This window comes from Lissotriton helveticus, chromosome 4_1, assembly GCF_964261635.1.
Source record: "Lissotriton helveticus chromosome 4_1, aLisHel1.1, whole genome shotgun sequence".
Lineage (NCBI taxonomy): Eukaryota > Metazoa > Chordata > Amphibia > Caudata > Salamandridae > Lissotriton > Lissotriton helveticus.
Genome location: NC_136063.1, coordinates 474,448,505 through 474,458,762, shown reverse-complemented (window position 1 = coordinate 474,458,762; position 10,258 = coordinate 474,448,505).

The window sequence follows — 10,258 nt, the reverse complement described above, 5'->3', positions numbered from 1 at the left end:
GCAAATCTGTACACTTTTCCACCCCTTAACTAGGGCTCCCTGTCCGTCGCAATTGCACGCGACTGTGGCTCGCAGGTGTTTCCTGCGAAGCTTAAGACTGACTCGAGAGGAGCGGCCCTACACCCCAGTGCTCCCTCTACTGGGCACCCCCAGAGAGGGCGGGGCGGTGACGGAGACTGCGCTGGAGAGATGGGTGCAGGAGGGGGTGGACACAGTAGGAGATCTTTATAGAGACGGCGCCTTGCTCTCCTTTGCGGAGTTGGCCAGGGACACAGGCCTACCGGCCGGACAATTTCTTCTCCATGCGTCCATAACCCGCACATTTACAGACTCCTGGGGAGACATATCTGAAGAACTGCCTATGCATCACTTCGTACAGTATCTCCATGTCATGGGCGACGGTTCCCACGTAATCCATTGGCTAGCGCAGGCCCTCCTACTCCACACACAACGCTCCACCCAACAACTCCGGGATAAGTGAGGGACGGATAGAGGAAGGGAATGGTCAGACAAAGAATGGGCAATGGTGCTGGCCAGCCAAGTTAATATCCCACATAACTCTCATTACAAAATTATACAATTTTATGCCCTGCACCGCGCGTACTTGTCGCCAGACAAGATTAACAAATATTTTTCAATTGCTACTGCTGGGTGTCCAAGGTGCTCCCTGATTGGAGCGGACCTTCTGCATATGCTCTGGACATGCCCCTCTATTCAAACATACTGGACTACGGTCACAACCCTACTGACACTGAGCATTGGTGAGGATATACCGCACTCATGGGAGGCCTGCATACTGGGACTATACAAAAGGACCAAACAAAACAAAGTGCGAGCCAGATTTTGGGACCTGGGAGTTGTCACGACCAAGCGCTTGCTCACCAAACGCTGGAAAAAGAGCGAACCCCCGCAGGCTAAACATTGGTACGCTTCTTTTGCCAACTGGGCAAGAGCAGAAAGTGCCACCCTACACCGGGAAGAGACTGCGGGCCTGAGGAAGTTCCCCACGCACAACTCTGGGATGATGCCCTGAACTTGTTCCAGCAGGCGAGCCTGGATCGAGGCATCACCTAGACACGGCCCCCTGCTGAACTGACCCCAGGCAAAGAATGTGATGGATGACCTCATGCCCACGTAGACACCCCCACGCCCTGGATATGACGCTGGAAGCAATATATGCTTAAATAGTGAGGTGTTGTCGCAGCACCGCACTGTGACTGCTGCCTGAGCACCCCCACTCTCACGATTCCGACACCCTGGTGCCTATTAGGCACTGCTGAGTTATTCCCCCCCCCAACTGGGAAGAGGCCCACGCCCCGCGGAACCCCTATCATACAGCCTTGTGGTCACGGATACAGTGACATAACTCCATGGTCGCACGATGACACTCTTTATGTCACATTAGCCCTGTAATTTCCTCCTGCTATCCGCATATTATTTTTTCTTCTTTATGGTCCCCCCCCAATACCTCACATAGTTAAGGAGAATCTTTTTTCCCATCCCTTCTCCCCGGTTAGTCCCATGACGTTTCTTTCCTAATAGTTCTGTTCAGATATCATGGTATCTCTGACATTGGCGTGTTTGACATAAACTTGTGTATATAGTATTAGTTGTTGGCAGCTATCCGACATTCGACTCTCCTGAAACACCGCCACACTGGGTGATAAGACGCATGCTGACGATAGAGAGAGACTAGGGGGACGGCGCGTAGCTCCGTGAACATGCCACCTCGCGCCAGCTCTCACCCACATACCCCAGCTCACAACACTATTAATACAGGGCGACATCACATGATCTACTTCGCCTGTCACTATATATAATACACCATCAACTTCATCGAGAAGGACAATGTTAAGTGACTATAGCCTAAATATGTATTACTGTAATCCTGTACTGATGCCATATTGCCCTGATGACCAAGTGTACTATTTCCTTTTGATTATCACATACCTGTATGCTGATTAAAACTGCTGGAAAACTAATAAAATATATACAAACAAAACATGTGTCAAATGCAGCAAATCTATAATTATGCTAAAATCACTGCGGCCGCCCAATTGTATATTTCCAGTGGCCCCGGGTATAATGGCTGAAATGCATGGGCTGCAACATTAGTGCTAGGTATCCGAGGAGAACCATACTGTATTTAATGGGATGCTGACAGATTAGCTTTTACAGCTGCATGGAGCTGGACGTTCTGAACATCATTCATAATAATTAAAAAAGACCATTGAAAATCATTAATGATGAATTGTAAGGTCCAAGTAGGAAGCTTTTTTAATTCCAGGGGAGGAAGTGTACCATTTATTCTCTATAATACCGGTTTTCTCCAAACGTTTTTAGTTTAAACATAACGAAAACAGACACTTCTATTTTATCAAAAACTGACTTCTGGTTATATTAGTTTGCTGCTACTTTTAATTTCAGTCATGTTTGGGGGGCTAGAGGGCCTTGATAGTCAGAACATCGGGCGGGGTCAAAGATGTGGCTAACAACAAACTATTCTGTACATTATTTTATTTCTTTCACAGTCAGGCAGCTACATACAAAAAAAACGGGCAGCTTAAAAATAAAATACATATAAAAAGTTGTTAGTAGGAAATGCACTATTTATGCACTATTTATAGTACATTGTGAAACCTGTATTGGCTACTGAACTGCAGAGGTCTGTGTGCACCAGAGAGCCACAGAATCAATTCTTGGTTGGTGCAGTGGTTACCAATAACGTGTGTTTTTTTTAGTGCTACGAGGTAACAGCCTGTGACATAAAGCACTGTGAATATGTGAGTCACTATTTTATAATTGCATTACATGCAGTATAGGATAGACTGAAATGCGCAAAACGTTTCATGATAAAATGGTGCTTCCTCAACATCGATTTTAGTAATACCCAGACCCTACGTAATGCTTTTTCTTTTTTACATAACTGTTCTCAATACCTCCTCAGGGATAGTAAGTGCTATCTAAATACAATGACGATTAAAAGCACCACTTCACAGCTCAGTTAACTCTCTGCACACCCACTCAAAAAAAAGCTTCAAGTGATTCCATCAATTAAACCAGTACCAGCTTCCAAGCATCCTTTATATTTGCAGATTTCCCTTCACAGTTGCAGATTAAGTCTTTGTGCACATTTGCATTTCTTTCAGGCAAGCAGCACACTGACAAAAAGGCATTTTAGCTGTCTGCCAGGCTTCTGTTTTACAGCAAAGGAGAGTTCCTGAATGACACTTCAGATGATGAAGCGGAGGAATGCGCAACCCCCTTCCCATGGCTCCACAGCCCCCCTGGGGGTCACTCCCCCAAGATTGAAGCCTTCTGGCTTAGGGGGCTGTTTAGGGCTAGGAGGTTATCAGCTTCTACGAACGGTAGGAAAGGGAAGCTGGTGAAGTACCTTGAAGCCTGGGCAGATGCCCAGCTAGATGAAACAGAGGAAGCTCAATAGATGGAAGGAGAAGGAGGAGATTGACCCCTCCAACCTCCATGAGGAGGATGATGAATGCCTGTCCATGACTTCACTAATCAGGGCCCGGCCTACATCTAGTGGGAAGGGAGGATCTGTGGAACCCACCAAAGAAGGAACAGAACTGTCCTTCAGAGTTAGAGAGCTCCAGGCCCAGTTAACCTACATAGCTGTGGAGGAGAAAAAGGTGGTCCTGGCCAAAATGAAGTGGGCAGGGGAGGAAGAGAGAAGAGATGGTGGCAGCAAAGAAAAGTGTGATATGTCAAGAGGTGGGTTTGAGCCAAGGCTGCCCAAGGGGAATGTCACTAAGTAAACAGTAGAGTGATAACATTGATAAATGGCTGACAGCATTTGAGAAGGCCCTTAGAATGAGGAGGGCTCACTCTCAATACTGGGGTCACTCCTGTGGGAGTTGATCCAAGTGGCTGGGAAGGATAGGCTTGTGAACCTAGAGGGGGAGGAAGCAGAATCTTACTTCCACTTGAAAAAGTGTCTGATCAGAAAGTTTGTTCCCACCTCAGAGCAGTACCAGACAAAGTTCAAGGACACCCAAGTCAGCATACAATCTTGGGTACACGTTGTTGACATCTAGAGTGCTGGATAGAGGGTACCCAGGTAAGTCCCTATTAGGAGCTCTACAATTTGTTCATGAAGGAGCACATATAGGCCAGTTGTCCCTCAGACAAGTTTAACCAGAGTCTGGTAGATTCAAAGCTTTCTAGTCCCAGAGAGCTGGCTACAAAAGCTTATGATTAGGTAAGGACAGGAGTACCCAAGAAGTCCAGGGGGTTGGTGGGGGGTTGACTCCAAAAATGGGGTTAGGCCCAGAAAAAAACAAAAGAGGGAGGTGGTAAGGCCACAAAAGAGACCCCCACAATACCCCAGAACCCTAAATAGGAGAAGAGGAAATCCTAACCCAACTCTGGCAAGCAGAGGCAGAGGAACCCAGGGCATAACATTTTCTTTCAGAACAGGATGTGTTTTGATTGTCAGTAGCCCGGTCACTACAGAGGCAACCCAGACTGCTCCAAAAAGGTGTTTAGCACTGTGCTGTCCAGTGTAGCCATAGTGGAGGACACCTCCGATGAGGAGGTCCTCTTAGCATTTTGCTGGCAGAATGGTCCAGATGGTAAGCTGTTGATCCATGAGGGTAGGAGTAGGCACCTCCACCCCATCCAGGTTAATGTGACCCCTGCTTCTGGCCTGAGAGACACATGTGACAGTCACCCTATAGTGGTTGATATGTTGGTGCCCCCAGATCAGTATGTGCCAGGAGAGACAAAAAGAGTAAGGGTAGTCTCAGGTGAGGTCACAACCAAACCCGTAGCTACAGTTCCACTGGAAAGAGAAGGTAACCTTAGCCAGTATAAGGTGGTAGTCATTTTTTAACTTCCCTTATATTGTATTCTAGGCTATGACCTCACAGAGGTTGATCTGATCCCAGATGGGCAGTGGCCCAGGCCCCCCCAACCCAAAGATTCTGCAGGGCCAGCCCATAAAGTTAGGAGACTGGGGTGCCAAAAGAAAGAGAAAAAGAAAAGGAAAGGAAAGAGAAGCCACTCTCAAATAGAGACCCAGTGAACCAAGGGCCTTTTTAGAAATCGAGTTCTCTGGATGGCAGGTTTATACCCTGTCCAAATAGGGGCCCTTCCTTCTAGTCTGCGTAAGGGGATTTACCCCTTTAGAAATAACCCCTGCTCAACCCCTTGGTAGCTTGGCACGAGCAGTTGGGCTGACCTCAGAGGCATTGTGTAATGCATTTGCAAACAACACACAGTACTGCAGTGACAACACTACAAAAGGACAGTTTTAGAAAAATAGCCAATATTTATCTGTGTAAAATAAGACCAAAACAATAAAAATCCAACATACAGTAATCAAAATATGAATATGGAACAAATAGGCTTACAATACAGTTCCTTAGAATCAATAGCTCCGTCTGGGGCTATTATGGTGTTGTGAACTAACAAATCCAACAGTTCAGCCCGACCGCTAGGCCACAGGCCAGCTACTGGGTCGGGGAGACCAGCATACAGTACCTTGGAAATGCTGGGCATTGTGGACCCTGCAATGAACTCCAAATAGGTGGCATTGCTGGCGTCAGCAGGCATTTGTCCCAGGCCTCGATGCATGAGTTGGTGGGTCTTTGAACTCACACGTGTTGCAGATCGAACTTCTTGAGATTGAAGTCAGGAATGCCAGTGTCGGAGGCGTCAGGGCTATGGTGAAGCGGAGGGGCACTCTCAGGTCACGGTGCAGGCAGCGGCTTGGTGGCGGCATCCACGAGCCACCCCCGAGCGGGAGTGAGACCAGGCTGTGGTGTGAAGTGGGGGTAATGCCCGTCGTGGTGTTCACGGGCCACAGGGCTGGAAGTGCCATTGTCGTTGCTGAGGTGCTGTTGTCGGTAGACCCGAGGCTGTGGTGTTAAACAGGACAATGAATTGTGCGGGGCTCACTGGTGCAAGCAGCGGTGTCAGTAGATGACCTGGAGTCAATGGCAGCGGCAGGCCAAGGCTACGTTGTAGGACGGAGCGGTGCGTCAAGCGATTTATGAGTGGTGCCTCCAGGCCGCAGTGCAGGCAGTGGCTTCAATGTTAGCGTGGAGCATCATCTTCAGTGAGACCATGGCTCCGGTGCAAAGCAAGACGGTGCTCGGTGTTCTCCACGAGCGGTGTCCACAGGTCATGGTGCAGGCAGTGACGATGGTGACAAAGTTGCAGCCTCGCCGGTGATACCAGGGCAGTGGTGTGAAGCAAGGGGGTGCAGTGCGTGGTGCTCACTGGTCAAGGTGCAAGCAGCGGCTCAGGGACTGCATCAGAGTCCATTAATGAGACCAGGGTTGTGGTGGGAAGTAAAGCAGTGCTTGTTGCAGTGTCAACAAGTCACAGAGCTGGCAGTTGCATCGTTAACGGCCTTGTGTTGCTTTTTTCCCTCTGTGGCAGCCGAAACATGCTGTCCCAGGTGCAGGTACCCAGAGAATGTTTTTGGAGTACCTGAGACTTTCAACAGGATTCAAGAAAGTTCTGTCCAGTCCTTTCTCTCCCCAAGACAGAAGCAGCAACTGTAGGCCAACCCAAAAAAGAAACACACAGCAATGGGGCAGTACTCCTCCTGGCAGCTCTTCTTCTTGACAGGTTCCTTGGTCCAAGGTAATCTAAAATGTCGGGGTCTTAGGTCTAATACTTATACTCCTTTTTCCCTTTGAAGCCTTTTTCACAGAGTCTCTTGCTTAGCAAAACCAGTGCTGTCCTCCCTGGTCCAGCCACACTACATTGGCTTGAGACAGCATTGTGCAGGGCAGCCACACCCTATTCAAGGGCAAGTGACAACGGATGTATGACGTTACAACGCATGCATTTACCACGCATGCTGTTACAACACAGTTTTTACAATGCATACCATTACAACGCATAGCGCTTTGGGGTGCTGGATAGTGAATAGTTTAATCAAACTATTCCAACTCCAGTCCCTGTGGACACTAGGGAAGGTGTTGGATAGTAAATTAAATCTATTCCCTATCCTAGAGCGCCCCTCAGCGCAATGCGTTGTAATGGTTTTCGTTGTAAAACCTGCGTTGTAATAGCACTGCGTGGTAAAAGTTGCGTTGTAAAGGATGTTTCCTGTGACAACTCCTCTCTCCAGTCTAGCCCAGTATGGTCTATCAGCATATGCAGGGCACACCTCAACTCCCTTTGTGTGAGTGACTGGAGTGAATGCACAAACAGATCCTGTTAGTCTAAGACTAGAAAGTGAACCCCAGAAATTGAATCCACAAGCGGGAAGAAGCACACAGGATGGTTAAGCAAGGAAAGGCCCACTTTCTAAAAGTGGCATTTTCAAACCCACAGTTTAAACATCACCTTTACTAAAAGATGTGTTATTAAATTCTGAGCTCGGGGAACCTAAGCTCCATTTCTCTATCTTTTCTAAATGTTACAAGGCAGCTTCAATGATCACCTATGAGAAAGGCAGCCTTTCAATATTGAAAAATGAAATTCATAGTGTTTTACTATCAGGACATGTAAAATAGACCAGCACATATCCTACATTTCACATACACTGCATCCTGCCCATGGAGCTACCTTGGGCCTACCTTAGGGGTGACATATATGTGATAAAATGAAAGGGTTAGTGCCTGGTAATTTGGGCGCACTGGCAAGTTTGACATGGCAATTTAAAAATTGGGCATGCGGACACAGCAGTGGCAGGTCTGAGACACCTTTGAAAGACTACTTTTGTGGGTGAAACAATTAGTGCTGCATGCCCACTAGTAGCATTTGATTTACAGGACCTTATCACACTGTGTACTCTACTAGAGACTTATTAGCAAATCAAATATGCCAATCATGGATACACCAATCCATAACACAACTTACATGTAGAGCATATGCACTATCACACTGATTAGCAGTGGTAACGTTCCCAGAGTCCTGAAACCAACAAGTCAAAACAAGGGGCCAAGAAACAAAAACTTTGGGGATAAACCTGCCAAAAATGTCAGGTCTAACAGGCCTACTGACCCAGTAAGGGAAAAACCAAAGATGGCTCTGGAAAGGCTTCACCTGATCCCAAAGAAGTCCTAAGCAGTCAGGCAACTATTTAGAAGCATGGTGTAACCCCCCCGTGTCAGAAGGGAAAGTGATAGAAGGGTGTCTACCGCAGGATGTGGTAGCCCCCCACTCTAAACAGCAGAAGAGATTCCAAGAACATACAGTTGCCCCTAAAGCAGATTAGCCACTTGTCAGTGGACAGTGTAGGGAGTGGTTTTCGATTCTGACAGCTGTCAATAGCCTCGGCTGGCCTTCATGGCAGCACTGTACTTGGCATGGGAAGCAGTCTCCATAGCCAAAATCAAGCTAGGCCCCGTGACCCTGCTGGTCATTGTGGGGTTACTCAAGTGTTGGCTAACCTCTGTGGGCAAGCTAGGTGCTGCCCTAGCAAGGTTAGGAATAGAAGAGGTTGGCACTTGACTACCTAAAATAAAAGGGGGGAAGAACACGACACAGCTATAGTGCAGGTTCAGTTTAAAAGGGATCATGTTACTGTGGAGCTAGATCAACTGCCAAGAGGGAGTGACCTTAACAGGGGGATGTGAGGCAAAGTAGGCCCTCCAATAGTACAGCCAGTTTTCTTTCTCTTCCAGTGTTGGGCTGAGTCTCCTGGGTGTGTTGGCTAGGGAGTTGGGACTGTGCAAGGAAACAGGGCATTTTACAGATGCATCACCACTTATTACTCCTATTTGGACTACTGAATGCTGGTTTTCTGATTCTGATTGTGTCCTGGGGTCTGCTAACCGGTCCCAGGGCCATTACTATGTCGAAAAGGAATATGATAATTAGGTGTAATTACAATTGTTACTGACCATCTACCTGTAAGTTCCTAGTACTTGGTAGGGATGTAGATTTAGAGACCCCAGTTGATTTAACACATGTAAGGGTGCACTGCTGTGGTCTCTGCTGTCATTGTAAAGCAGTCTTGCTTTGCAGCTGCTTTTAAAATAAAACGATGTCCAAATCCGACTTTGGAATAAAAAGTAGTTCCAAAGTCTAAAACAACCTTATTATTACATATAAGTCACCCCTAAGTTCTGCCCATGGTCCCCAATAGTAAGGCACATTGTTATAATAAGGAGGGACATCATAGTTTTTTGTATATGCCCTGGTGTGGGAAAAACTGCCATTTTTGTTTCCCCAAATTGTAGTGTGCTAGCTCTATAGGCTAATAGGGGGGAGATTGGTTAACCTTTAATCAAGCTTAACCTTTGACAAGAGTAATCTAGAACAATAATTCAAAGTATCAAAATAATAGCTACAATAAATCCAACAACTTGGCAAAGTTAGACTTATTATAACTATTGCAAGAAAGAAGTAACAGAACCTGTTTTCCTGAAGTTACCCAAAACCGCCCTGTAGCAGCCTCTTCTGATTGGCCAGCCATTGACAGGCTGAGCCAAGCTCCTGGTGAGGTGTGAAGTGGACTGGGCATAAAAAAATAGACCATCTGATGGGAGGAGATCTGCTGCTGCAGATGCCAGGAAAGGAAGGGGGCTGGATAGCCAAAGTGGTCTTCAAGTGGCGATAGCGACACACAGATATTATAGTAGCCAGGCCCACCCCCACTTTCTGCACCCCCAACCAGATGACAGCCCCTGTAATTCAGTTAGCAGGGGTCTGGAAGGGAAGTGTAGGACATTTTAGCCACACCTGAACCGCATGAGAGAGATTTTCTCCATTTTGATGTTTAGTAAATAGTGCACACTGAGACCGAAATATGCCACACTTTTAAGGGAGTGGTCATCACAGAGGGTGGCAAATTGAACCCCATTGGTCAGGGGCTCCCCCTTCTTGCTAGCCTAGAAACTGCAATAATATAGAAGTGCTGCACAGCACCTCAGATCCATTTCTTGAAACATCAAGAGAAGAAGGACTACCCTGCTGAGCCTCTGGTCTGTCCCAAGAGAGGACTCCTCTCACAAGGACTGTGCCTGCTTCACATTCTGGGCTTCACAAAAAATGACTTTGCTTTCTTCAACAGATTAAGTAGTGGATGCCCTGAAAGCAACATGTAGAAAAGATCTTCGAGAGCAAGAAGTCACCTGCAACAACTCCAGCAAGACAGGCATCACCTGGACTTTAGAGGACTTGGCCAAATGCATTATGGGAATTGTGGTCCCAAACCGCCAAGAGGCAACTTGGATCTTCTGGCCCCTTGACTGGTGTTGTGGACCCTCAAAGACCGAAAAGATACCTTCTGGAAGAAGATCCAGAAGTTTGACAACCTTTGGACAACTTTTGT